At 37.8% G+C, this 27,345-nt stretch overlaps 1 protein-coding gene across 2 annotated transcripts in view; it reads right to left on the bottom strand.

Moving 5' to 3' along the window:
* The window catches only part of JAKMIP2 (janus kinase and microtubule interacting protein 2), a 172,614-nt gene extending 145,641 nt beyond the window's left edge, over positions 1 to 26,973 (bottom strand). Inside the window, exon 1 of one of the 2 annotated variants that reach the window (XM_056124416.1) lies at positions 26,676 to 26,973. The gene's annotated coding sequence lies outside the window, so the exon portion shown is untranslated. The remainder of the gene's footprint in view (positions 1 to 26,675) is intronic. The other variant, XM_056124415.1, reaches the window with a different exon arrangement.
* Between the last annotated feature and the right edge of the window lie 372 nt (positions 26,974 to 27,345).

Raw genomic sequence — 27,345 nt, 5'->3', positions numbered from 1 at the left:
CAAGTACACTAGAAAAAGAAATGACATTAGAGAGGAGCATCAGGTCTGGTTGTGGAACTGTGTCAATTTTGATCATAACTTTGTATTTCCTGGATGATGTTGAGATGAACACTGTGATCTGATTTAGCTTAAAAGATTGCTCTATTTCATTTGAGAATTTGTTGTAAAAGGAGAGAGAAGTGGGCAATCCCACTAGTGGGTTATCACGATGATTCTAGCATCTAATTTAAGATGGCAGCTTAAATTAGAAAGTTAAAAATACAAATGTTAAATAGATTTAGATAAATTTAGAATAGACAGACTTAAGGAATGTTTTAAAATAAAGGTAATTTTTAAAAGCTAATAAACCATGGTCTAGAGAGACAATACAGGGGCTAAGGTGCTAGCCTGCATGTGACCAACTCCGGTTTCATCCCCATCATGACAAGATCCCCCACCAGGCATCAATGAGAGTGAACCCCAAGAAGCACCATGTATGGACCCAAACTACCCATTTAATAAATTGAACTAAATCTATCAGATTGAATGACAATCAAATGAATGACAGTTATGAAGATGACTGAAAAATTAATATAAGGGCATAATGCCATTTGCTGAAATGGAGACTGGGTAAGGATGAATTTGTAGTAGTGGTGATACCTGCATTGAAGAGTTCTACTTAAGACTACAGACCGAACATAATTGCCACTCAATGCCTCTTTAGCAAACCACAGCACCCAAAAGGAGAGAGAGAACAAAAGGGAATGCCCTGCCACAGAGGCAGGGTGGGATGGGGGGATGGGGGGGGGTGGGAGGGATACTAGAATCAGTGGTGGTGAAGAATGGGCGCTGGTGGAGGGATGGGTACTCGATCATTGTATAACTAAAACCCAAGCTCAAAAAAATTGTAAGTCTACAACTGTACCTCATAGTGTTTCACTAATAAAAATTAAAAAGAAAAAAAAAGAGAGTTCTACTTAGTCCCTGTGAAGTTTGAAAGGCCAGTGAACGCTTGAGTGACAATGTTAAAGAGCTTGAGAGTTTAAGAACATCTGGACTGAGGATGGCAAGCTCATAAGCTTAGAGATGGGAAGTAGAAAAGGGACCAGCCACAGAAATGGAAAGTGAAGAGTCAGTGAAATAGAAGAAAAAATCAATAAGTATGTAGAAACAGACACATAAAGAGAAAAATAATAAGGGGTTGGTCAAGTCTGATCTGAAAGGTAAAGATAAGAAAGCAGTGGAGTCTGACTGACTAGAAGTTGCCTCGAGGGACTTAATACAGAGTAAGCAGAGTGATGGGAAAGGAAGCTGGAGGGGAGCTGTTTGGGAGAAAGAATGGGGTAAGTAGAGACAGGCACACTGAGAAACAGCTTTTTCACTAGGTGTTGTCTGAAAGGGACACTAATATTTTACAGGCATACACTTATATATAGATCAGTGATTTAAGGGGAAAGTTAGGGCAAAAGAGAAATTCTTTGAGATTGGAAACACTCGAGCATATTGATATGAGCACCTGATTTAAAAGGAAGAAATTGATGGTTCCAAAGGAGAAAACACAACTACAGGCAAAAAAGCTGAGTAGGTAAGAGGGGCTGTGATCCATATCCCAAAGGCTTCTCCCTAGTCTCAGTGGGTAAAGAGACATTTCTATTGTGAAAAAAAAAAATGAGGTCTGTGTATAAAGGAATATACATCCCAATTCTAATTGACCTTGTATGTGTAGACTTGAAGGAAGACTCAAAGCTGAAAAGTTAAACAGAACACAGTGTGGGGGGGGGGACTTCTTTTCTTCCAATGTCCCTTAAAATATCCATTTTTTAATGATAAATAGATTTTCTTTTAACCAACCAATTCTCACAGAAGGTCCTGTATTGGGGCAGAGTCAGTGCAGAGGATTCAGGTCTTGTGTGGGGCCACCCAGGTTTGATTTTTGGTAACACCCCCCAAACAGAAAGAAAGCAAACATAAAGCTCCTATATCAAAATATTCTCACAATAGTAAAGCAGGAAAAAAGCTGACAAATGTAGTATAATTGTTTTCCATATAGACAAACATCTGGTCTACTGTATTTTGACAAGGAATTTACTGATATAAATCCTATATACCAACCTCTGTATTAATTCTTCATTGAGTTAACATATACATAATCATCTTATTTCTCAATACTGTCATAAGATTATCAATATTTTGGGGAGCCATAGCTGACAGTGCGTAGGGATTACTCCTGACTCTGTGCTGAGGGTTGACTCCTGGTAGTCCTGTGTGGCCATATGAGGTGCCAGGGATCTAATCAGGTTCTGCGGTTACAAGGCTTACCTGCTACATTACCTCTCTGACTTGTAGATGATTATAAATATTTAAGGAACATTAAATATTCCAAATTGCATCCATTATTATGGTAGCTTCTTTATACCTCTTTTTTCACATGAAGAATCTGAAGCAAAGAGATGTCAAGTAACTTGCCCAGAGCCACCCAGGAATTCCAAAGCTCAGGGATGCTGATTGCAGAATCTTGACCTATACCCTTTCTGCTATGCATTTAATATGTTCATTCTCTCATTTCATCTTAACCTCAAATGTTTAAGAAAAGTCTACTTTTTTAAAAAGTATACAGGTCAAGATCTGATTATTATTTAACTAGCTGAGAAAAAAGGAGGCAGGAAGACTGGGTAACTGTCAAGATCACACGGAGTCAGTGGGTTGACCTGATTTCAGATCTGGACCTTTCTCTCCCCAGATGCGTATTCACAGCAGTTAATATGAAGATTTAGAAGCCAGAAAAACTGATTTTTTACATTTCATCAACCATAAATGCTGAAAAAAGCTAATAAACTGAAAAAATTTTTTGTTCATGGGAATGAAAACTGCTTATAGCAATGAAGATAATGAAAAATTAAAATGAAGATAATAAAATATTTAATTACTTTAATGAAATATATATTGATAAATACTAAATGATTTAATGAGTTGCTAAACTCAAGAAATTACAACCTGGCTAAGTTTTGTTCAACATATTTACTTTTAAAACATGGGATTAAAAATACACTTTAAATAAATATTTCCAAAACTAATTCACAGTCACTGGGGAAAGTAGGCTTTAAAGATATGTAAAATTGGGGCTGGAGCAATCGTATAGCATGTAGGATATTTGCCTTGCATGCCGCCGACCTGGGTTCAATCCCCAGCATCCCATATGATCCCCCAAGCACCACCAGGCGTAACTCCTGAGTGTAGAGCCAAGGGTAACCCCTGAGCATCGCTGGGTGTGACCCAAAAAGAGCTAAAAAAAACGATAAGTAAAACTAGGACCAGAGTGACAGACAGTGAGTAAGGCGCATGCCTTGCACTCAGTCAACCCAGGTTCAATCCCCATATCACATTTAAGTGGTCCCTTGAGCACCGCCAGGAATGATTCCTAAGTGCAGAGCCAAAAATAAGCCCTGAGCATTTCCAGGTGTATCCCAAGTCCCCACCCCACAAAAAAAAGCAAGAAAAATAATAAAATGAAGAAGTTAGGGGGATGGCGAATTACAGGGAGAAGAAAAACCATGTAAAAGTACTGTGGGTTTACTGCATGTGATTCTACAAATTACATACACGGCACATAAACATACTGATAAATAAATGCTTTATACAAAGGGACTCACACTGTGTGTTCTTGTTGCCACCTTTTTGAACTAAAAAACATCTTAGAATCATGACTATCAATAAGCTTAATATAAACCATTTTTTGTATATGATTATCTATTATTGAACTATACATTAACAAATGTCATTTTTTTCTCCTATTAGATGACTGAGTTGTGTATTCATTTGCTAGGACTGCTATAAGAAAATGCCCCAGTCTTGGTGGCATACATAACACTGTTTTCTCATAGTTTTATGAGTGACACCCTGCAGTGTTCAGGGGCTACCCCAGGCTCAGTTCTTGGGGACCATGTGGTGCCAGAGTGAACTCAGGACTCCAGCATGTAAAGCATGAGCTCTGGCCTTCTCTGGCCCTTCCCCAAGCTTCCTTATTGTCATAATTACAGTCTTCTAGGTGTGCTTTTTCCCATGTGTGCATGATATGCACACATGGGGAGGATGCTCATGGTCCCCAGTGGGTCACTCCTGGCATTTCTCAACCAACTGGGCTAGTGTTTTAATGCAAGGATCAGTGGACACGGTACTGCTCAGATTCTGCAGTACAGGGGTGACCCAGGCCATCTCAGTGGTGCTCAGAAGCCTCCAGAGCCACACTGGGTGACAGTGCCGACCTGGGCAAGGACAACAGTGTTCAGGAGACCCTGTGGTGACAGGGACCATATGGTGACAGGGAGTGATAGGGTCATTCATATGCAAGCTGTGGGACTCAGCCTCTGTATTATTCCTCTGCTTCACTTCCCTTTTTTGTGAGGTCAGCAACCGTACTGAATTAGGGTCCACTCATGTGACTTCATTTAACTACAATCACTTCTTAAAAGGCTCTGTTTCCAAAAATAGCACATTGTAGTGTTACATATGTTTTGGTGGGTCACAAATTATAACAGGTTGCTATTCTATTGATGGCATTTGATAAAATAATTTGTATTTCATTGTTCTCTACATGATATAATCCCAGGAACATAAATATGAAATCAAAAGGTATTTAGGTTAGGTTTCTGACATGAATAGCCCAGATATCTTCCAAAATTTTTTCCCCTTTCAAGTTTTGCTAGTAGACTATTCAAACAAAAATACAATCATTTTCAAGAAAAATATACACATGTGCAAAATTCTCTATCCACGAACTAAATCGTACCTCATTCCATGATTTTGGGGGGCCACACCCAGTGATGCACAGGGGTTACTCCTGGCTCTTGCACTCAGGAATAACTCCTAGTGGTGTTCAGGAAACCATATGGGATGCTGGGAATCGAACCTGGGTTGGCCATGTGCAAGGCTAACGCCCTACCCACTGTACTATAGCTCCAGCCCCATCATTCCATGATCATTTAATGGTCCCACACTGCCATAGTTTCAAACACCAGACCACAAGTGAACTTGTTTGCACCTGTGGTCCCAGGTGAATTCTGGGGAACAAAAGGGAACTTGAGGACTGCAAAGAGAGAATAGCCTGGACAGATGCCTTCAGATCCTTTTTGTTAGCACCTTTACTGTCTGTGTTTTAAATCACTCCCTTTCAGCTCTTCACATTTTGCATTAACGGGAAACAGAACCCCAGGTTATCTCACTGACAAACAGAAACAGTGGCACAGAAGACAGGGATCATGCTGGTTAATTTGGGGGAGGACTGTGTTGTCTTCTCCCACTTCCTGCTTACAGTGACACAGTAGAAGGAGAACTGCCTTCTCCTATTCAGCGTTCTCTCCCTAAATATTCAGTTCTGCTGTCTCCAGCTGGGGTCAGGTTACTCCAGGCTTCTGAATATCCCAGAGGTACTGCAGGAAATCAGTTTAGAATTCTTGCTTCTTCAGTACCTTTCGTCTCTGGTATCTAATGTCTTCACAAATTGGGGGGATTTTGTTTGTTTGATTTGGGATCATACCCAACAATGTTAAGGGGTTACTCCTGGCTCTGCAATACGAAATTATTCTGTCAGTGCTTGGGGGTCCATATTGGATGCCAGGGATTGAACCTGGGTCAGCTGAAAATGCACTATCTGCTATACTATAGCTCTGATCCCAGGGAGAATATGTTAGTGGAGGAAAGAGATCTTAAATTGAAATAAAAAGAAGGTAGAATATTTTATGCAGAGAATAGAGACAGCTTATGCAGGTGCCCTTTTCTCTAACATTATTCCTGGTCTAAAAGAGCAGTGTCGTAAATTGGGTACTTTGAAATTTTATGTAGCTTTGACAAGTGGAGGTGAAGGGGAAACTATGGGAAAAATACTAAGAGACAGAAAACTTAGCATATGCAAGGGAAGTCAATGAAAAAGCAAATAAGCCAGGGGCAAGGACAGAACTCTGTGGCAGAGCAGATATTTGGCACGTGTAAGTCCCTGGATTTGATCACTAGCACCAGGAGAAAAAAATGCAAATAATCAAGAGTTGGTTATATTTAACATTTTATCATTACATTTAGTCTCACTTTATCAAACAAGGTTAGCACTGTAGCACTGTCCTCCCGTTGTTCATCGATTTGCTTGAGCAGGAACCAGTAACATCTCCATTGTGAGACTTGTTGTTACTGTTTTTAGCAGATCAAATATGCCACGTCTTGCTTCCCAGGCTCCGCTGTGCGGGCGGGATACCCTTGGTAGCTTGCAGGGCTCTCCGAGAGGGATGGAGCCATCAAACCCGGGTTGGCCACATGCAAGGCAAACACCCTACCCTCTGTGCTATGTCTCCAGTCCATCAAACAAGGTTAGAACATGAAAAACTAGAGGGTTTGGAAAATAATCAGGAGTTGGTTATATTTAACAATTTATCATTATAATTAGTCTCACTTTACCAAACAAAGTAAGAACATGAAAAAGTAGAGGGTATAGAAAAGTAAAAAGTAAAATAAATTATTACTGACTTCCTGGTGGGTTATTATCAATCAGTCAGACAGTATCACAAAACAGAGAACATTTAGAGACCTTCTAAGCAAGTTTACTGCTCTGCTGGTGACCAGCTACCTTGTCTCAGGAAAGCGAACTCTGATTTCCACTCTCTTCCAAAGACATAGGAGTACAGAACAGTTATCAGGCCCATGTGAAATGACATGCAAAGACAGAGCATAATACATAGAGAATACAGGATTCTCTCAGAAAACAGAGATTTCCTTCCACTTCTGAAAAAGCTAGAGGATTGTGAGTTCTTCAAGGGACTTTTAAAATATAGATGTGGAGACAAAATGAGAACATTTATTTGGAAAAAAAGAAAACAGTGATGCGTTTAACAGAGTACGAGTCACCACTAAAATCGTAGGAATTCAAACACAGAGAGAACTGGCTGTGTTGGACTTCTCTGCCAGCCAAAGATTCCACTAATGGTCTTCCATGCTGGGCAAGAAGTAAAGTGTAAAGAAGTATAAAGAAGGAAACTGAGCAAAGGAGATGCTGAAAGGGGCATGGGTATGTGCATGTTGGAGGAAAGCTACCAATAAATAGAAGGGACACTAAAGGGATATTGAATAAAATGCAAAAATAATCAATGGAATTCTTCACCTCCTTTATCACTGATTATATAATTCTATATGGAACTGGAAATTTATGCTTAATACATAATTTTTTAAAAACTAGGTAAACTAAAAGCTATTATTGTATGAATTTTAACTGAATAAATAATAATCAATGGCAATTATGTCCTAGCAGAAGTTATTTTATATAACAAGTAAAAGATCTATGACTACGCTTTTCACTGAAGTGATGATGACTTCTCTGAGTGCTTGGTATGATTATGTGGCTCTCCATTGAGACTCATTTCATCTCTATATCTTGGGAGAAATGATGTTGATCATGTTCATCTGCCTTGTCTAAATCCTAAAACTTTCATATCTAGCATATTCTTATGGTGAATATTTTCATTTATATTTAAAAACAGTAATTTCTTTTTATCTTAATGATGAAAGAAAATGAGGGTCTGGTTCCTCCTACCTAATATTCATCAGACAATTTCTAAAACATTCAGATAAGGCATGTTAAAAGGTTTTATTTGGCACTCCCCTAACTGTGGAAGCCCCAGCAGACACACCCGCATTCCACACTGCCACCATGCAAGCTCATCCACCAGCACTGCTCCAGAGACTCATAATTAAACCTTGAAAGAGATCAACTAACCACAAAAATTTCTTGGATACACTGGTCCTAGACTGAGACTTTCAGAGCCATCTTGGGAAGGGGGCAGACCCAGTTCCCACCCTGCCTAAGCCAGGGAAGTTGCACACAACCCCAAGAGCTGCTGCCATGCATACAGCTGGGCTTTCCCGCCTCATGACTGAGCTCCAAAGAGATGTCAAACTGCCAAAACTTTCAGGTACACTGGGTGTTTTTGGCTGAAAACTCCAGGCCTTCTCAGAGTCAGGGTGGGCAACCTCCCTCCAGCCCCCTACCATGCCATACTCACATTCCACCACCACTGCTGTGTTAGCTCACTGCCCGGTTAAATATTCTGGGTTTTCTAGAGTGTGCCAACATCTCCAAACGCTACAGTACTAACATCCCAGTAGGAGTAAACCAGGTTGGATCAAAAAATACAACATAGAAGCCAACTAACCTCAATTAACAAAAACAGTATCAGAGAAGGCTCAATTAGCAACAACAACCAAGTAAACCCTCAGACAAGGACTTAATGTTCCCATGGTTAGATACAACAATTTTCACAAATTTTCTTTTACTGAAGTAATTTTTCATAATTCCATTAGCCTCTGATTGGTAATAGGTGATATAATATAAATTATTTGGGGCCCACTATAAGGGTAACCTGCTATAAGGTTGAGAAAATGGTGGAGGGAAGGTCACCATGGTGGTGAGATTGGTGATGAAATACTAAATATCTATAGCAAATGCATCATTAACAACTTTGTATAACACAGCATTTAAATAAAGTGGGAGAAAAGAAGTTTTATGCAGAGGTTGGGGGGGATGTGCACAGGGACATAGCTCATAGATAGAACACATACCTTGCATGTACAAGACCCTGTGTTCAACTGCTGGCAACACACACACAAACACACACACACACACACACACACACACAAAGCTGTTTTTGAATTCTTGTTTTATTAACTAAGTGATATGTTACTTGGAAAAATTTTGGGAAATTTTTCCTCAAAAAATGCATACACATAAAAGAAAAGTTGCCTATATTTATGCAATCTAAGCATGTTATATATAGATATTTTATATTTATATAACATTGTAATATTTTATATATTTATATAAAATATTTATATATATATACATATAAGGTGTGTTTAGGTTGCAGAAAAATGACTGAACTTTCTTTTATCGGCTCTTTCAAGCCCATGTTCTGGGGTAAGAGTGGTAGTACAGTAGGACATTTGCTCTGCATGCAGCCGTCCTCGGTTCGATCCCCAGCACCCCATATGGTCCCCTGAGCACTGCCTGGAGTAATTCTTGAGTGCAGAAGTAGGTGTAACTCCTAAGCATCTCCGGGTATGACCCAAAAAGAAAAAAAATCAAACCCACGTTCTGCCTTGAACATGCTTCCTGAAGAAGCCCTTGTTCTCTCTTGGAGACACATTTCTTTTTCTTCCCTCATGCCTATCTAAATAAATTTTGTTTAATAAAAACTATCTTACATCACAAAAAATATATACTGTGATGATTGCGGGGGCCATGCACTTTAGCTGTGGTACTTGTATGACGTTCTTCAGTGGTTATACTCTTGGTTACGATGACTAGGCACATTCTGCTTGTAGAGCATGTTGGGATAAAACTCCTGGGAATCAGAGCGCATGCACATCTTTAGCTGTGCTACTCACACATACCCTTGTACCAGAAATTGCAAACTCTGGTGTTATGCAGATGGAGTTCCCAGACAGCAGAATAGTGGGGTCAGCCTGGAGCACGTGGGTGGCACAGAAAATCAAAAGTACAATCCTTAGCTAGTAAGGAAGGTGCTTCTGCCACTGTGTCATTTCCCCTGACTCACTTTATGTGTTTTTATATTGCCTTCTTATATGTTTGGTATGCAGAGATAAATCTATTCCAGCAGACATAAGGCTTTTAAATTTACATTTTTACTTAATAAATGTTACATGTTATTCAAAGTTTTTACACCTGTCATTGTGTTTAAAATGTTTATAACACATGGCCTCTGCAATGTTCTTTCAACATGTCTTCATTATATTCCACTCAGTCAAAGCAATGAAGTAGTTTAACGTGTTTGTCATTAGATAGTACAAACTTAGAGTTTAAATAACGTGCATGTTTGACCCATCTACTATTCCTTCGCACTATCTTGCCTCAACGGCAGAGCCTGGCAAGCTACCCGTGATTTATTTGATATGCCAAACCCAGTAACAAGAAAGTCTCCAATGGAGACGTTACTGGGCCCGCTCGAGCAAATCGATGATCAACGGGAGGACAGTGACAGTGACAGTTTATTGAATTCTGATCTACATCTTGTGCTGTATTTCTCTGAATCTTTTCTCCTTCATGTATGTTGCCTCCCTGAAAGAAAGCATAGGCTACAGGGGGAAATGTCAGGTGCATAAATAATCACTATCTCAAAGCAAGCAAGAGGACTTTGGATTTCAGAAGAGAACCTTCTCTTTCAGTTCGTTAATAATATGCATGTACATCTAAAGGCAGAGAGATGAAGAAAACGTCCAAGACACCATAACATTTTTTTTCTGTAAGTGATCAGTAAAAAATAGAGGTGATATACCTCTTTTTCATAGATGAAAACAAAAGAATAGAAAGCCTGCCAACATCATAGTAGCTGAGAGCTGAAAGATTAGACCCAGGATTTCAGAAATTCTTGTTGTGTGTCTTCACAATGGGTTACCCTAAAAGATCTGCAGTCGTATATAGAGGAATCTTCTTGCTGGTGGCATGGAACTGGAAGTTTGAGGTGGGTTAAGTGAATCCTATACACATAAAAATGTGTTAAACTATGCCTCAGAAATTGTATAATGATGTAAACTAATGACAAATCAGTAAAGGGGAGGAATCTAGCTGAGACAATTTGGTAACAAGAAAAGGCCCTCCCGTTGATCATCGATTTGCTCGAGCGGGCCCGGTAACATTTCCATTGGAGACTTTGTTGTTACTGTGTCTGATATATCGAATACGTCACGGGGAGCTTGCCAGGCTCTGCCATGCGGGCGAGATCCTCTCGGTAGCTTGCCGGGCTCTCCGAGAGGGGTGGAGGAATCGAACTCGGGTCGGTCATGTTGGCTGCGTGCAAGGCAAACGCCAACAAAACTTACCAAGTTACTGCTTTTTCTGAACATATGGGAAGTTCTACTGATGCAACATACAATAGCAATAGATGTCCAGGGAAATGGGAGAAAATGAAGATTTCATTTGATTTTTTTCTTTCAAAGAGAGTTATATTCCTACTTTGATTAAAATTTCACACAATGGTAAATTAGCTTCCAAAAAGCATTGAAAAAAATAATCTAGAAAGTGATTTTTGAGTGTAAGAGCAAATATTTTACAGGACAGGAAATGTTCTGCCTTAGGGGTCATCTGAGCACACATTTGCAAAGTTGAGTGAAGTCATAAAATGAATTCACATAACCTGTTGTAAGCCAGGAAAATGTCTGATTAGTATCTATCAATTAATTATTTACTTTGTGCTTAAATATTAGAAATTACAGGTACAAAATATGAGCTGAAGTCAAGAAAAGGTATAATCAGTATATCACTAAATGCCTTTTCAGATATATGGCTTGGATTCAATGACTTGTTTCTTAAACTGAAAGGCAGCTGTATACACACACACACACACACACACACACACACACACACACACACACAGATTGAAAGAGCAAAGTGACCAAAGCTGATTCTCTGGTATCCTCTTGGGAAGCATTTATTATGACACAAGACTGACAGAAACGTGATGGCCAGTCAAGATCATGTAGCTTTAGGTGGGAAGAATCCTTGTAGATAATCTTCTATCTGAGCATTTTCCTTTACTTAGAGAAAATTAAAGAGTTTAAGAGATTTTCCAGGATTTTCCAGATTTGTGCCTCAGTGGCATTTGACTACACAGAGAACAGTTTACAGATTATTTAATAGGATGTTTGTGGATTACTTAATAGAAAGGCTGGAGTACCAATGATCACAGCTCAAAGAAGGGAAAACACCAAAGTGAAGACAGGCAAATCAGGATCAATATTTTCATTAACTACTCAGCGAACCTTTCCCCTTGGGATTTTTATTTTTTCTAATTTCACAGGTTACTGTTCTATTCAAAATGCACAAAAAAAGCAATCACAAAAGAGTCCCTTGACTGTAACTGGAATCAATGGTTCTAACATGTTTTCCAATACTGGTCCATATGGCCTCATTATACTCTTATGCTAGAGAGGGCTCACATGGGAAAAAAGGTTTTAGAAAGCCTTATTTCCTCCCCAGCATTTGACAGTTATTCCTTACTTCAGTCTTAGTCTCTTTACTAATATAACCCAAGTGATAAAGCTTCAAATATATTGAAATTCACAGCACAGCAAACATTTGAGCTATGAAGTGATTTGTCAATTTGTTTTGCTTTATTTTAAAAACCCATATTCCGGTTTAGTATCTGAAAAAAAGAGGCAATTAGTGACTTGACTCTGAGTCACTGCAATATTATTTATTATCTTGAAAACAAGGCCAATTATAATGTTCCAGCCCTCCTTTTGGGGGGGGGCTAAAAAATCTTAGTAAATTTACCATTTCCTTTATATTCTGGGATTCAGGTTCCTTAACTACTTTTTCATGTATAAATTTTCCATTTGAATATCACAACCTATCGGAATATCTTTCTTTGGTGTCCAGTAGTTTCTAAATGTGTGTTGCTTACTGTAGCATTAGGGCTAACTTTATTCACTTCCACACTACACCTAACTTAGAAGAAAACAGTTGATCAGAATTATTTTTAAACAATTTTTCTTTGTATGAAAACAAAGATGATAAATCTAAAGGACACTCATTTAATTCTGGTTGGATGATTTTGAAGTTCTGCTTTTATTAAAAATATTCAAGTACATCTTTAAATTTTTAGTGAATAGGTTAACAGAAATGATGTGGAGAAAAAAGGATACATTAGTAACTGAAAAAAATAAAATATGTGCTCTATCTTAATATTCATCATTGAGATGGATTTGGTTATGCAGTATTAAAATACAGAATATAATGCATAATATTGGCATGCATAATAAAAACAATAGGAAATAACACGATAAGATTCTTCATACTCAGTAAAGATCAAACATAATTTACCTTAAGCAATGTATTTCTTGTTTTTAAGTCCACAACTGGCAGAGTTCAGAGATAACTCCTGGCTCTGCAGTCAGGGATCACTCCTGGGGGTCTCAAGGGACCATATGGGGTACCAAGGATCAAATCCATGTCGGTTGCATGCAAAGCAAGTGTGTTAACTACTTTACTATTGCTCCAGTCCCATAATATAATTCTCAATGGCAAAAATTAGCATAAATTTTTTGAGACTGGAGCCTTCAGTGGCTAAGTATGATGGTCATATCATCACAATATTTACCGCTTTATTGTTTGTATAGACTTGCCTCCCCTTTATATTTTACAAGCCATTTGGACATAGGGAGCTAATTTTTATCCCACAAGCCCAGTATAAAGAAAAGCATTTTGGAAATACTCGGTAAACTATTTGTTACTTGCTTGAACATTTAGCTCAACCAAACAGGTTAGAAAGAAGCACCACAGTACCTAATCTCCAGCACATGTAAAGTGCTCAGAACTTCACCTTGCACAGAACAGGTAGACGGAAATTCTGCTCTACTGCACAACTCTGAAAGATGTCATTCACATGGTCCTCCCTGGACTGTCAAGCCAAACCCCAACCCCAAAACACTAAACTGTTACTGTTCAAATTACCATAGCATCATTATCTAAAGCCAAGATTAAAACAATTTCACTTTCTTTAAATGAGAGAGAAGACAGCAAAACTCTAAGCAGGTCCTTCATAATGGAGATAAATGTACCCACTTTCCAAAGGAAAAATATACCTTAATTTTGAAGTATGTGTTTGTGGTCTTAGCTTCTTAGGTAATAATCCTAGTTCAAGGTTTTCATTAAAAATTAATTGTAATTGAACCACATAGACTTAATCTTGGTGTGTTCCCTTAACACAGATTCTAATAGCTACTGTAGAGTAAAAACTACTAGAGGCTGGTGAAAATGGAAAATTCTATTTTAAAAAATAGTAGATATATTGGTACACAGAATATCCATATCGTGCTATTTTTCATAAGACTTCTCTTTCTTTAAAACATTAGTAAAACACCCCGTGGTATTTTGTGTATAGAATCTGGATCATGTCCTTGTGGCTCTGCCCTCTCATCTTTGTTCAAGAGAACTCTGTGGACTGTGGTTGTCCATGGAAGTCACTAGACCCTCTCACAGAGCTAGAGCAAGACACATTTTCCAGCACGGAGGTTCCAGAATCACCTGAATTTTAAATTTTAGGTTTATGGATGATTTATAAATCTCGATGACAAAATCTTTCACTTAAAAATACTCACCCCAAGGTACAGAGTGCCTGGCATGCAAGGGCAAGCATTGGGGACTGAGCCCCAGCACTATTTCACATGCTCGGAGGCAATCCTGCCCGGATTGAGAATTCTAGTTTCTGGGACTCTGTGGAGATGCACAGATCACAACCAAGTGTGCAATATCTGGGCACCACCACAAGTGTGTTGAGTATCACAACTCACTGCATGAGTAGCACAACCTAGTGCGTGAGATCCCTGATCATCACAACAACAAAGCAGAAGAAAAAGGAATAGAAAATGCTCTGTAATAGTCACCAGATTTTGCTAATTAAATAAGTAAAAAGCCTTTTGGTATAATGAAAAACTGAAAAAAAAGTTCAGGGCCAGAAAGAGAGAGAGAGAATAAAGGTTTAAGGCACTTGCCTTGCATACAGCAGACCCGTGTTCTATCCTCTGCACCCCAAATAATCTCCCAAGCTTCCCTGTATTTTATGGTTGGGTTAGGTCATATTTATTTGAGTTATATTTATCTTATGGTTGGGTTAGGTCATGTGTATTTAGAGACACTAAAATCAAGGCCTCAGTATTTTTCACCTATGCCTAGTGTCAAAACTTCTCATACTCAGTATGAGAAAAAAAATGAAATAAAAGTCTTAAATTGCATGAATTTATGGCCAAGAAAACAGTAACAAGAAAACATGTTATTCAGAGAATTCAGTTCTGTGATTTGTGCTACTCAGTGAATTTTCAAAGTTTTTTTGGTTTTGTTTTTGTGACAAATTCCCGTCTAACGATTCTCTGAATCTCTTTAGAAGAAAAAAGTTTATAGTTTAAAGAATTTAGAGAATGTTTTCTTGCTTATTTTAATAGCTTGGAAAAAGAGAAAGGAAAACTAAATAATTTTATTTTATTAAAATCTACTTACTGTCGATTCAAGCATTATTTTCAAAAAAGATAGTTCAAGTTTATGTTATTAATATAAATAATTTATATATGATTTCTTCTTATTTAAACATAAAATATCCACATGGCTTAAGACTTGGATTAATCAGGCCTTCTTTTCTTTCCTCTTGTAGAAACTGGTTATGTGAGCATGATTCCTTAATGTAAATCTCAGCAAAGTGTTGCCATTCTTTAATTAATAAGAATTGATTGGCAGGGAGTAGGGCAGAGAGATAGCATAGTGGTTAAGGTTCTTGCTTTGTATATGGCTAAACCATGTGTGAATTCTGGCACTACATACAGTGCCTGCGCACAGAGCGAGGAATAAGCTCTGATCACCATCACCACGCCATACCCTCCCCCCCCAAAAATTAGGTCTGAATTTATATTTAATAACAAAACACTTAAAACATGATATTTACCTTTCTCTTTGTTTACTTGAATTTTATATTTTATTTAATTATTTTGGGGGACCTCCAATGCAGAGCTCAGGAGGCTTAGGGAACACTCCTAGCGATTCTCAGCCAACGGAGGCAATGGATCAATTTGAGCACCCGGGGGATGCAATGCTGCTTAGTCCTGTGGTGTTAGGGATTACCCAAACCATTTTGGCAGTGCTCAAGACCCAGTAGGATCCTGCAATGCTTAGAAAACCATGCTGTGCTGTGAACCAAACTGGGGTTAGCTCATGGAAGACATAGCGCTTCAGTCCCATTCTTTATTTTATTTTAATTTTCAGAATGAATTATGTTTTATTACAAAGGGAACTGATTTAATCTATTAGTTATGAACAACTTTAGATTCTTAAGTGATGGGGTTTATTTCATTTCATAATCCAGTTCCATCAAATACCAGATAATCTCATTTCAATAGGCCTCAATTAAATTATTCATAAAATAGGATTCTAGATCTTCTTCAAAGTGTATTAAAACAAGTTATGTAGTGTCTTGAATGCAATGACTAACATCTTGGCACAGTTGTAAAAGAAACACACATGAGCACAGCAACAACAACTAACAATTATTCCAAATACCCAAATACATCTCAAATATAACATTTGGCGGGGCTTTCGGGGTCATACCAAGCGATGCTCAGGGGTTACTCCTGGCTCTGCACACAAGAATTACATCTGCCATTGCTTGGGAGATCATATGGGATGTGAGGGCTCAAACTCAGGTCAGCTGCATACAAGGCAAACTCCCTACCCACTATGCTATTGCTCTGGCCCCATCCAAATATATCTTTCAAGTAAATTTCTAGAAATTTTAACCTGAATTCATTTAAAATAAATCAATGTGTCTCAAAATTTTATTTGTCACTGTCCTCCCATTGTTCATCGATTTGCTCGAACGGGCCCAGTAACATTATGAGACTTGTTACTGTGTTTGGCATATCGAATACATCACGGGTAGCTTGCCAGGCTTTGCCATGTGGGCAAGATTCTCTTGGTAGCTTGCTGGGCTCTCCGAGAGGGGTGGAAGAATCAAACTCGGGTCGGCCATGTCCGTGTTGGTTGTGTGCAAGGCAAACGCCCTACCCACTGTGCTATTGCTCCAGCCCAAAAATTTTATTTACTAAAATGATTGTAACTGTCTTACTAAAGATATATCTTAGGAGAAATGTAGCACTGCATAATGATTCAAAACCATCCTCAACAGTATATGCATTGGGAGTTTAGGCCCATTAGCTTTGGAAGCAATTGTGACCAAAAAAACAAAGATTTATGATAAGAACTCTGGTATTCTTAATGTATTCTATGTAAATGATACATGTTTTATCGTTCTATGTAAATTCTCCTCTTTTTAATTTTAAAAACGTAAGTTCCCTTTGTACAAAGACCAGAGCTGGAAGTCTATAAATGCTTTCTATTTTTAGGATCTTCAATGAAGCTTTTGTGGTGCTGGTGGTAATGATAATGATGCCCACATGGCAACTATTTATTCAAATCTTCCCTCAAAATCTCTTGCTCTATTTTGCTATTGTCATATAGAAATGCAAACTCACTGACTGTGTGTAAAAAAGGGACCTCATAGTTTAACCAAAGATCTAAGACTGGATTAGGATTTCCACACCAGATCAAATCATGTTATAGTTCTTTGGCCCTGAGTCACATCACATTTGATTCAGGGAAGTAAGTGTCTTATAGAATAAAAATATTCTGAAAAGAAATCTGGATTGAGTCTTATTCTTCCAAATAGTGTCTCAATGATTCTGAACACAGACATTTTGAACTTTATAATCACGCTCAGAATGATTATAAACAATTATAAACAACATGATATAAAAATACTGTAATTAAAAATACAGTATAAATATTCTCTACCTCTTATGAAAAATTACTTAAAACATTAAAAGGTCCTTTTAATTTTTAAAGCAAAATATTAACCATCAATTTCTGTGAAAATTATAAGATATTAAGAGAGTTAAGACTACTGTTGGAATAAATTTCTATTCTTGAATACAAAGAAAATCTCAAATTTAGGCCAGAGAGACAGTACAGGGGCTAAGGCCACTTGTCTAACACACTGTTGACCCTAGCTAGATCTGTGGCACCTTATATTCTCTCTCAAGCACCACCAGAAGTGAGTAGTTCCCTCAGCAGAGAGCCAGAAAAATGTCCTGAGCACTGCCCAGAGCTGTGTGTGGTCTTATCATTGTACACCACACACCCCCCAAAAAGGAAAAGCTGAAATTGTGGATGGCCTGAATTCTTAAAATAAATAGAAATGAATCAAGATCAAGTTTAAAAAAAAATTCCCGATAAATTCCACAAGAGTGCTTCACTGTGAAGATGATTTATCCCCTACACAAAATGCTTTCCCACTATTTTGTCAGCTACTCTGCAATAAGGACCCTTCTTATTAATCAAACAGCACTGAAGAACATCAGGAACATGTGAACAAACAACTGACCTATTCTGCCTAGATTACAGCTGATATAGAGGCAATAATCAAGATTTCAAACCACAAGGATTATGCAAAATATATGTACTCAGTGAAAGTTCCCAAGCTATACAAACTATACAAACATTAGTGAAACTTCAGAAAAAAAACAGTTGATTTCAGAAAGCAAATGACCAGTGACTTTTCTTTTATTTCCTTTCAGAGTCTTGACTACACCTTGATTTTGAAAACCTCTTCTAGGGTGAAAGGTAAAAATCATTGAGTCACTCACCATAATGAAAAGATCTCAGAGTTAAGGTTGCGCAGCCGTATTCAAACATACAATGAGAAACTGGTCTCTTTAAATCTATATTGCAGGTAGTGTAAGAGTCTATTTCCCATGCCAAAGGCTACTAATTCCTTTGAGTATTTGAGAATAGCTCCACAGTCTATGGAACCTGTGAGGTGGACATCTAAGAAGAGAACAAGAAGGGAAAAATGTACTTTCTACAAAAATGACCTCTAGGAGCGGGTTCTGTAGTAATTTTTAAAAGCCATGTTTTATTTCTAATAATTAGGTATATGGCTCAAAAATACCATGGATTCTAAATTCTGTAGATGCTTTTAAAATAGAAGTTATAATTCAAATGTTTTTCTTGATATAGCTAAATTTGATATGATTTCTAAAATAGAAAAGTCATTTTAATGTTAATTAACTATCCATGTCTTTCTCCTTAAGAGATGAATCACAGCCCACAAGGTGGGATAATTCATTCTTCTGGGTCTTGGTTACCAGAGCATGGTGGACATGGAGTTACACCAGTAATTCCAGAGTATACACTCTCAAAATCGGGATAAACTATGATATTCATAACAAAGCAAATTTGAGATCTCTATTATCTTTATAATCAAGTTTCCCTCTATGCCTTATTAGCATCAATTAAAAGAAGTTGCCTCGTGTGAACTGCCATGTGAATTTGAACAGCTGATTTTTTTTTTGGCTTTTTGGGTCAGACCCGGAGATGCACAGGGGTTACTTACTCCTGGCTTTGCACTCAGGAATTACTCCTGGCGGTGCTCAGGGAACCATATGGGATGCTGGGAATCGAACTTGTGTTGGTCGCATGCAAGGCAAACGCCCTACCCACTGTGCTATCACTCCAGCCCCCGGACTGCTTATTTTTCATACAAATGCTATACAGTGATTATTGTTATATTTAAAAAGTAGTGGTTCTTTTTATAAAGTATTGATGGATTTACAGAAGATCCTAAACTTTAACAACTGGCTGAAACTCATTGTAAACGTTAAATTTTCACCAGAATTCCTCTTTACTAAATAATTTCAGGCTTGCTCTTAAGCCTGTGTTCTCCCTTGAAAATATGTCTCACTTTCTTGTCTCTATTTCCACTTTGGAGAAGGCTGTGTTTTCTCTTGAACACACAATTATCCCTCTCTCTCCCCTCAAATCTTTCTAAGTAAGTTTCAAGAAAACTATCTTCCTTCCAAAAGTATTAATTAAAAAAATATATTCAAAGTAATCATGAATTAGACATTAAATATGGGTCAATACATACTACATCAAACTGTGCAAAAACAGTCAGACAAGGAATGCAAAGGGAGAAACATTGGCTTGGTTACATTGTTATTGTAGTTATACTGGATAGAATTTTCCAGGGTAACATTCATTTCTAGTTTGGAACAGAAGGCATAATGAAAATACACCCTTTTTTCTTAACCACATGCTCACAGACTTTTATAGTCATAATGATCTCAGCAAAATTTCCTTCTTGAAAATAATACCAAGAAATTGTTGTCTAGCCAGAAATTATCAACTAGTGTAGACAACAGAATTTCAAGCAACGCAGCAAAGGAACTTATTTTAGAAACTAAACAAAGAAAGGAACAGACATTTCTTCACTACTGAAGTTCCAGGGTATCTAGGTTAGTCTCCCATAAAAAAGAACTGTTTTCAATTGTTTTAAAGGTATTTCTCTTGCTTACTAGTTATGACCCTCTCTTTCAAGTCAGTCTCTATATTTGACTTCAAAACTTTTATAAAACCTTCCTTAATTATTTTTTAAAAGTTGCTCCTTTCAAGTTAAGCTTAATTTTGGATACAATAATGAAGGAATGATTTGTTTACAATAAGCAAATTTTGTAGAGTGGATTTCTAGAAAACAGCAAAATAACTTATTACCATTTTCATAATTAAATGCTAATAATAATTAAATTGCTAATTAATTTAAGTAAATTACAGTGAATCCAAAGGTATTCCCTTAGTGGCATCACCATTTCTGGCTTGCCATTCAATTTTTACAGCTAACAAATGGAATCACAGATACATTCTCAGATTTTTGTGTTTATGTAGCATATGAGAAACAATCTTTATGATGAGTTTTTAATAGTAGAGACCTGCTATCTTAAAGAATTCAGTTTTTCTTTATTAAAACCCAGAATATAATCACACATATAAACTTTGATTTTATAGCCAAAAAAATAAGATGACAATAATTACTGCCTAAAAAACTTCTAAGGAAAAGATCTATAATCTAAGACCGGTGTGTCAATCAGTCTCATTTTCTGCCCTCATCAAGTGTACAATTCAGTGAAGGTTAGATAAAAATTAAATAAGCAAAAAGACAGCTCTAGAACTATAACTTTTGATGAATTTTTTTTGTTTTTTGGGTCACACCCAGCGATGCTTAGGGGTTACTGCCCCGGTGGTGCTCAGTGGACCATATGGGACGCTAGGAATCAAATCCGGGTTGGCTGCATGCAAGGCAAACGCCCTACCAGCTGTGCTATCGCTCCAGCCCCATGATGAATTCTTCAAAGGAAATGTAAACAGGGCAAAAGAACAGAAGAAATACACCTTGAGAAAACTCTACTAGGATCTCAAACTAAAAAAGTCTAAATATGCCGTGGGGGTAGGAGGGTCCCAAGCAATGCTAGGGAGTCCATGGGGTCCCAATGTGAGTTCTCAGCTAATCCAGTTGTAAGTTCAATTCAAGGTCTCCAGAAAGCAATACTGCTTCCCCTACACTGATTTCAGTGATTTGGGTTTAAAACTCAGTCATTACCAGACATGAAGAAACTAATTTTAAGTAATATTTGTATTCCTATCTTCATAAAATTATTCACAATAACCAGAATATGGAATATAAGCAGATGACTGAAAAAAGTCTCAGTCATAATCAATAGACAAGAGGTTAAAGAGGTTATTTTAATCACCAATGTAAGATGCAGTTGCTAGTCAGTATAACATCTCATATTTCTTAAAAGAAATGCCTGACAAAGCTGCTACAAGTCAAGCAGGCTCTACCTGTATTGTTAAAAGTATTTTAAAGAAAACAGTAATGATCCCCAAATGGGGGGAAACATCCTTAATCATCTAGAAAAATGTACACAGAGATTAGAAATTCAGTAAAGACATGTCTCATTGTCTCAGGATGATGGCCATTTTGTATAATTTAAAGGAACTGTGAAACAATGTTTTGGTTATGGTTGCATATATTATTTACAAAACTATACATCTAAGTGTGCTGATATGGGCCTATAGGCAAAAGAGAGAGAGAGAGAGAGAGAGAGAGAGAAAGAGATAGAGAAACTAGAAATACGCCAAAATAACTAACAGTAACTACTTCGAAATGAAGCAGTTTATGGATCATATTCCTTACAGAATTAGAATTTCTGTAAGAATTTTTTCACAAAGAATATTAAATAACACAAAATATGTAAAGGATAAAATTTAATTGTATTGGTCAATACAATTTAAAGCATAATGCACCAAAAAGTTGCTAAATGGATGTATACTTGTTTATAATTTTAATATAATTTTTATCTTTAAGAACATGTAGATAGAGATGCTTAGGACACATTAGAAGAAGGTATAGATATATTTGTTTTTCTTGTTTTTATTTTTTGGACCACACCTGGTGATACTCAGAGATTACTCCTGGCTCTGCACTCAGGAATTACTTCTGGCATTGTGCAGGGGACCATATGGGATGCTGGGGATGGACTCGGTTCCAAGTTGCTCGGCCGTGTTCAAAACAAGCAACTTACCTGCTGTACTATCTCTCCAGCCCAAGTTTGGATAAATCTCTGCAAGGCTTTTGCAGTACTTAAGGATTCTTAATATTAGAGAGAAAAAAATTATTTTCAGCCTTATGTCATTAAAAATAAAAATAGTTGGAGCTGGAGAAATAGTAGAGTGGGTAGCCACTGTCCTTGCACAGACAGATTCCCAGAAACCCATATTATCCCCTCAGGCCTGCAAGGAGTGATACCTAAACACAGAGCTTGGATTAAGTCTTGAGCACTGCAGGATGTGGTCCAAAACCAAAAAATTAAAAATAACACATCCTTAAAATAAGTGCACATCAGTCAAACAGAGGTCTTGTATTTCAGTCAGTCAAATGCTTCTATGCTTTTCTGAGATATCAAGAATTTTCTCCAAAATAATTTTCTGCGCACATTATTTTGCTGATACCCTAATAGACCCAATCTACTTGGCAATCCAATATGACCAAAGAGCAAATGACAGCACTTGAAGCATTCATATAAAAATGAATTTCACAAGTGTCATACTTGAGCTCATAAGACTTGGTACCTAATCATTAACAATTTACATTATCACTTACGAAACACAGACTTGGACAAATCTAATCTCTCTGAGCCTATTTCCTCTTACTTAAATTATCAAGTATGAGCTTTACTCATCTGACAGAAAAATGAGGCTATAAAATAAAAAATAAACAGAGTGAAATGATTTTAAGGACTTTAAGATATTACGTTAGTAGAAAGAGCAATGATAGTACTAATTGCCATGATACTGTTTTCATTGTCAACTATTTCACATGTGTCTATCTCATATTCCCCATGGAAATTCTATGTTGCTACCATATGCAAATTGTGCTAATCATATGAGTGCTATAAACAGTTGTTGACCAATTGATTAATTTATCCTTCCCGGAAACATATTTTCACTTGATAGAGTCAGGATATGCATATAAGGCAAAGTGTAACTGACCGTTCAAGTGACATCCAAGTATAAATCTATCTTATTTCAGTTAAAAAATTTTTTTGAGTTATTTACATTGAAACTTCTATGACAGATCTGGCTTCCTTAAGGCTCTAACCACAAAAAAACAAAGTATTAATCTTTCTATGTGCAACATAGAAAACATTCTTTACTCTCCAGTTGACTTCCAAATCATCCTGGTTGGAGACTAGAGGTTTACTCATAAAACTGAAATATGTTCTGAGGTCACATGAAGAAATAAAAAAGGCCTAATAAAAAAATGAGGCATTAGATTATATAACATTTTACTCTAATTAAAACAAATTTTACTAAAGTTTGATTACTAGTCAAAATATTTAACCCTGATATTACAAATAAGAATGGCATTCTTAAGAGAATATTAAGTAAAGGGTAAACAAAATTTGTCTGTTAAGCAGTTTATTTAAGCAATAACTTCTATGTATCTTTCAAGTATTTTTTCTGACCAAATTGATGACTTAAATTATTTACTAGCCGACCACATTAAATTCCATTTCTTTTTTTCAAATTAGTTGCACAGAAAGAAATGACTATAATTTGGTTATTACACATCACATTCAAAAAGTTATTGAGAAATCAGTCTTATAAATAAGGCCTTGAACAGTTTCTCGCATCCAAACAGGCAGATTATCCAGTTTTCTTTAAAAATTCTCCAATTTCTGGAATTTAGAAGCCCATTACAAAATGGAGTCTAGTATAGATCTAGAAGTACCTGATGTTAAACAACTAGAGCACACTCTTAAATGGACATTTTACCTCAAAAAAAAAAAAAGTCAGAGAAATTCTTAAGGACTTTAGTTCATCACAGATTAATGCATATCTAGTTCAAACTCTGGGAGATTTTTTTTGTTTCTTAAGGGGTCCACACCACACCGGATGAGGTAAAAGACATTCCTGGCTCTGCTCAGAGATCATTCTTGGATGGTGCCTAGCGCAACAGATGCAGTGCCAGGGATACAACTGGTCTCAGTCACTTGCAAGATAACTGCCCTAACCACTGTACAATCTCTAGGGTCTTTGGGAGTTTTTGTTTTGTTTTGTTTTGTTGCTTTTTGAGTCACACCCGGCAATGCACAGGGGTTACTCCTGGCTCTGCACTCAGGAATAACTCCTGGTGGTGCTCAGGGGATCATATGGGATGCTGGGAATCGAACCCGGGTCGGCCGCATGCAAGGCAAAAGGCCTACCTGCTGTGCTATCGCTCCAGCCCCTCTTTGGGAGATTTTAGTGGAAGAAAAATAATATTTCATCTGGTAACTCTGTACTACTCAAATTTGCAGTAAGAAAGTTTTATATTTCTCATCTTCATAGTTCTGAATTAAGTTTAAGTCCTATTTTAGGCTCCAAGAAAAGTTACAAAAATAGTCTTCTTTTAAAACCCCTCATTTCTTCTGGGGCAAATGTATCATCTCTCAGCTTGTTCATCGCCAAAGCATATCATTTTTCTTCACAATTTTTGGCCTCTTTTCAGAGAATTTTACTTGTAATCCTTTAAACTTTAAAGTTCAATCTCAGCAAAGGTCCCTGTGGCAAGTTGTGGGGTCAAAAACTAAACCTGTGTTCTCACCAGGGTCTAAAACATGCTACTGATGGTTCTATGCCCAGGATGGCTAATGATAGACTCAAACTGTGCCAACTTCACAATGGAAACTCAACACAAAGGAAACAAAACCAAACCCTAACATATCTTCATTGCACAAATATGATCTAGCCCTATGTGTCTTAATTTTTTAAAGCTTACTTGTACATACACCCGATGTTTTAATTTTTGGAAGTCAAAGATACCATACATAATCAGGATGCATGGTGTTATAAACATTTTGATAGGACACACCAACCCAGTACCTTTTTTTCCCGCTCTACTTTATGTGATTGTTATAGTTAGGAACATAGAGACCTGACTTCACTAAATGGGAATCTACATAATATAGAACTTGCCATGTGCATATTCACTTGCTGAAGAGCTTTCTCATGTCTAAACCAAACAGAAGACTTGTTCCTGACAAATTAAACTATATACTACATTCAGATACATATAACATTTCTAAATGAAGGAAAACTGTATAAAATTAAATGTAATATACAAACAAAAATTATATTAGCTTGCATTGCAAAAAAAAATGTACTGACAAGGACATTGTTAGAGAAGAGATTGACGAATAAAACTAGTCCATAAGCTGCACTAATACTTTTTACGTGCAAGGATTTTTCTGGCTTTAATTCAATGGAATCCATTATCCTAGGTGGTAATGGAGCAGTATACCTACTCATCTCAGGCATCTTTAGTCTCCTGAGCTTGCCTTAAAGCCTTGACATAATAAAGGTCAAGCAGATCCCAGTCAGCATTTGTAAACTACAATAGTCCCCCCCACCCCATTTATACTACAGACTGCACATTCTCGTGCTGAGCTCTGTTTCCTTTCAAGTTTGATTTCATTGTAAAAGTCAACTAATTTAGAAATAGATATTGTACTTGGGAAATCCAGATGTTGCAAACAATCTCACTTCCCTACATGCCCTCCCTAAAAAAGTAAACCTATACACAACATTAGCCAACTATAAAATGGTGCCTGGTTACTGAAGGAATGAACAGCGAAGAGCAGAACTATTAAATAAAATGAATGCATTTCACCTTCTAGCTCATCTGTACTCCCTGGGACACAGACACAAGCATGAAAAGGCTCGGGTAGAATCTCAAGAAAACTGATTTGTTACAATAAGCATTTGGCAATATATTTATTGGACACCTAATAATACCATAATCCACCTTCCTTTTCCATCACTACAAATACAGCGTTCTCAAATCACTCTCTCACAAACCCAATTAATATAAAGAAAAGAGAAAAGCTATAGATTCACATCTAGTGCTACAAAACACAAAATGATAGGCATCTGTCCTAATTGGGCACAATGAAACTAAGGGACAATAACAAGAATAAATCTCACATTAATTCAAATGAAGCCAATGAATAATAACACAAACCAGAAGCACAGTTAAAAAATTTGCAATTACCCCCCAAGCAGGCATGGGCATTTATAACCCATAAAAATGATTGCAAAGCACACTCTGCATATAAATATGTTCCATAAATGAACTATAAATGCTAAGGAACATGTGTAAATCATATGCATATCTAGAGGGAATATATATATGTACATTCACATTCAAATCGATGTGCTAAAAATGAAACTGCAAATGGTTTCTGAGCAAGAGTGTATTAGACGATGAAAGAGAATGCCTAATTCTGGGGCCACCTTTTCTTAAACATGAAGGAAATAAGCAAAATCACCTTGCAATTAGGCCGGGAAGCTACGAGCACCAAATGTGTTTTTGAGGAGGCCCAGCCCTGTATGTGCTAGCTGCAAATGGACTGAGTCCTTTCAATAAAACCCATGTCTCATTAGCTTTTTTTCCCACTCCCTAAATCGCCCTCTAAGCTTGAAAGAAAAGAAACCCAGCGGCTCAGCCTTCATTCTAGTCCCCTCCAGATAAAATCAGAACACCATTTTTTTTTTTTTAACACAAGAGGATGCCGTCTCTCTTCCGGGCAACCTTCCCCCTCTCTCCATCCCCATCTTCCTCTCGGACTCCGAGGGAGTCATTGTTCATGGGGAGGCCACCAACGTACACACAGGTCATGGACTAGCGAGCAAAAGCTAGATCGCTCCTCGGTCCCCCGCTACTCACCCTGCGGAGACCCGGCGAAGCTGTTGAAAGGAGGGAGAGGTGCAAACTGAATCCATTTTCTTTGCGACCGAGTCGGATGCAGCCTCGAAATCCAACATCAGCAGCTGCTGCGGCTAGGATTTTTTTCCTCCACTCCCTCTCCGGTCGGCGACGGTGCGAATAGGAACCACCCTTCCAGCCCCGCTAGAGTAGCAGCAGAAGAGGCGACAGAAGCAGCAGCATCACCACTCGGCCTCCTCCCTCTCGGAGGATGGGGTGAGCTTGCAAGCAGCCAGGAACTTGCAGCAGACACCTCCTCTGGCTCCTCCCCCCTCCCCTCCCCCACCGCCCCACCCCTGCGGCGGTAGAGGCCGCCAGCCCCGGCAGCTGCTGGTTGTCATGGCAATGGCCAATGGGAAGCGAGCAGACTAAGGGGGAGGGGAGGGGGGGGATGAACCGAGCACCCGGGCTCGAAGGGGAGGGTTTTGTGCTGCTGCCCGCTAAGGTGCTTTTGGGCTCCCCTACCTTGTACGCCAGGTCTCTAAAAACCGGCCAATGGTGTATCGGCACGAGAGCGGAATCATTTCAATGACATCGAAATCTAGCCCGGAACGGACGAAATCGCTTTTCATTTTTTTAACAGTCTCTGTGGTTTTCCTATCAAATGTATTTAATTGGTTATTAGGAAAGA

This window comes from Sorex fumeus, unplaced genomic scaffold (genome assembly GCF_029834395.1).
Source record: "Sorex fumeus unplaced genomic scaffold, SorFum_2.1 ptg000051l, whole genome shotgun sequence".
In the NCBI taxonomy this organism is placed as follows: domain Eukaryota; kingdom Metazoa; phylum Chordata; class Mammalia; order Eulipotyphla; family Soricidae; genus Sorex; species Sorex fumeus.
Note: the sequence above shows the minus strand (reverse complement) of the source record. Positions and strands in the feature narration are given on the sequence as shown.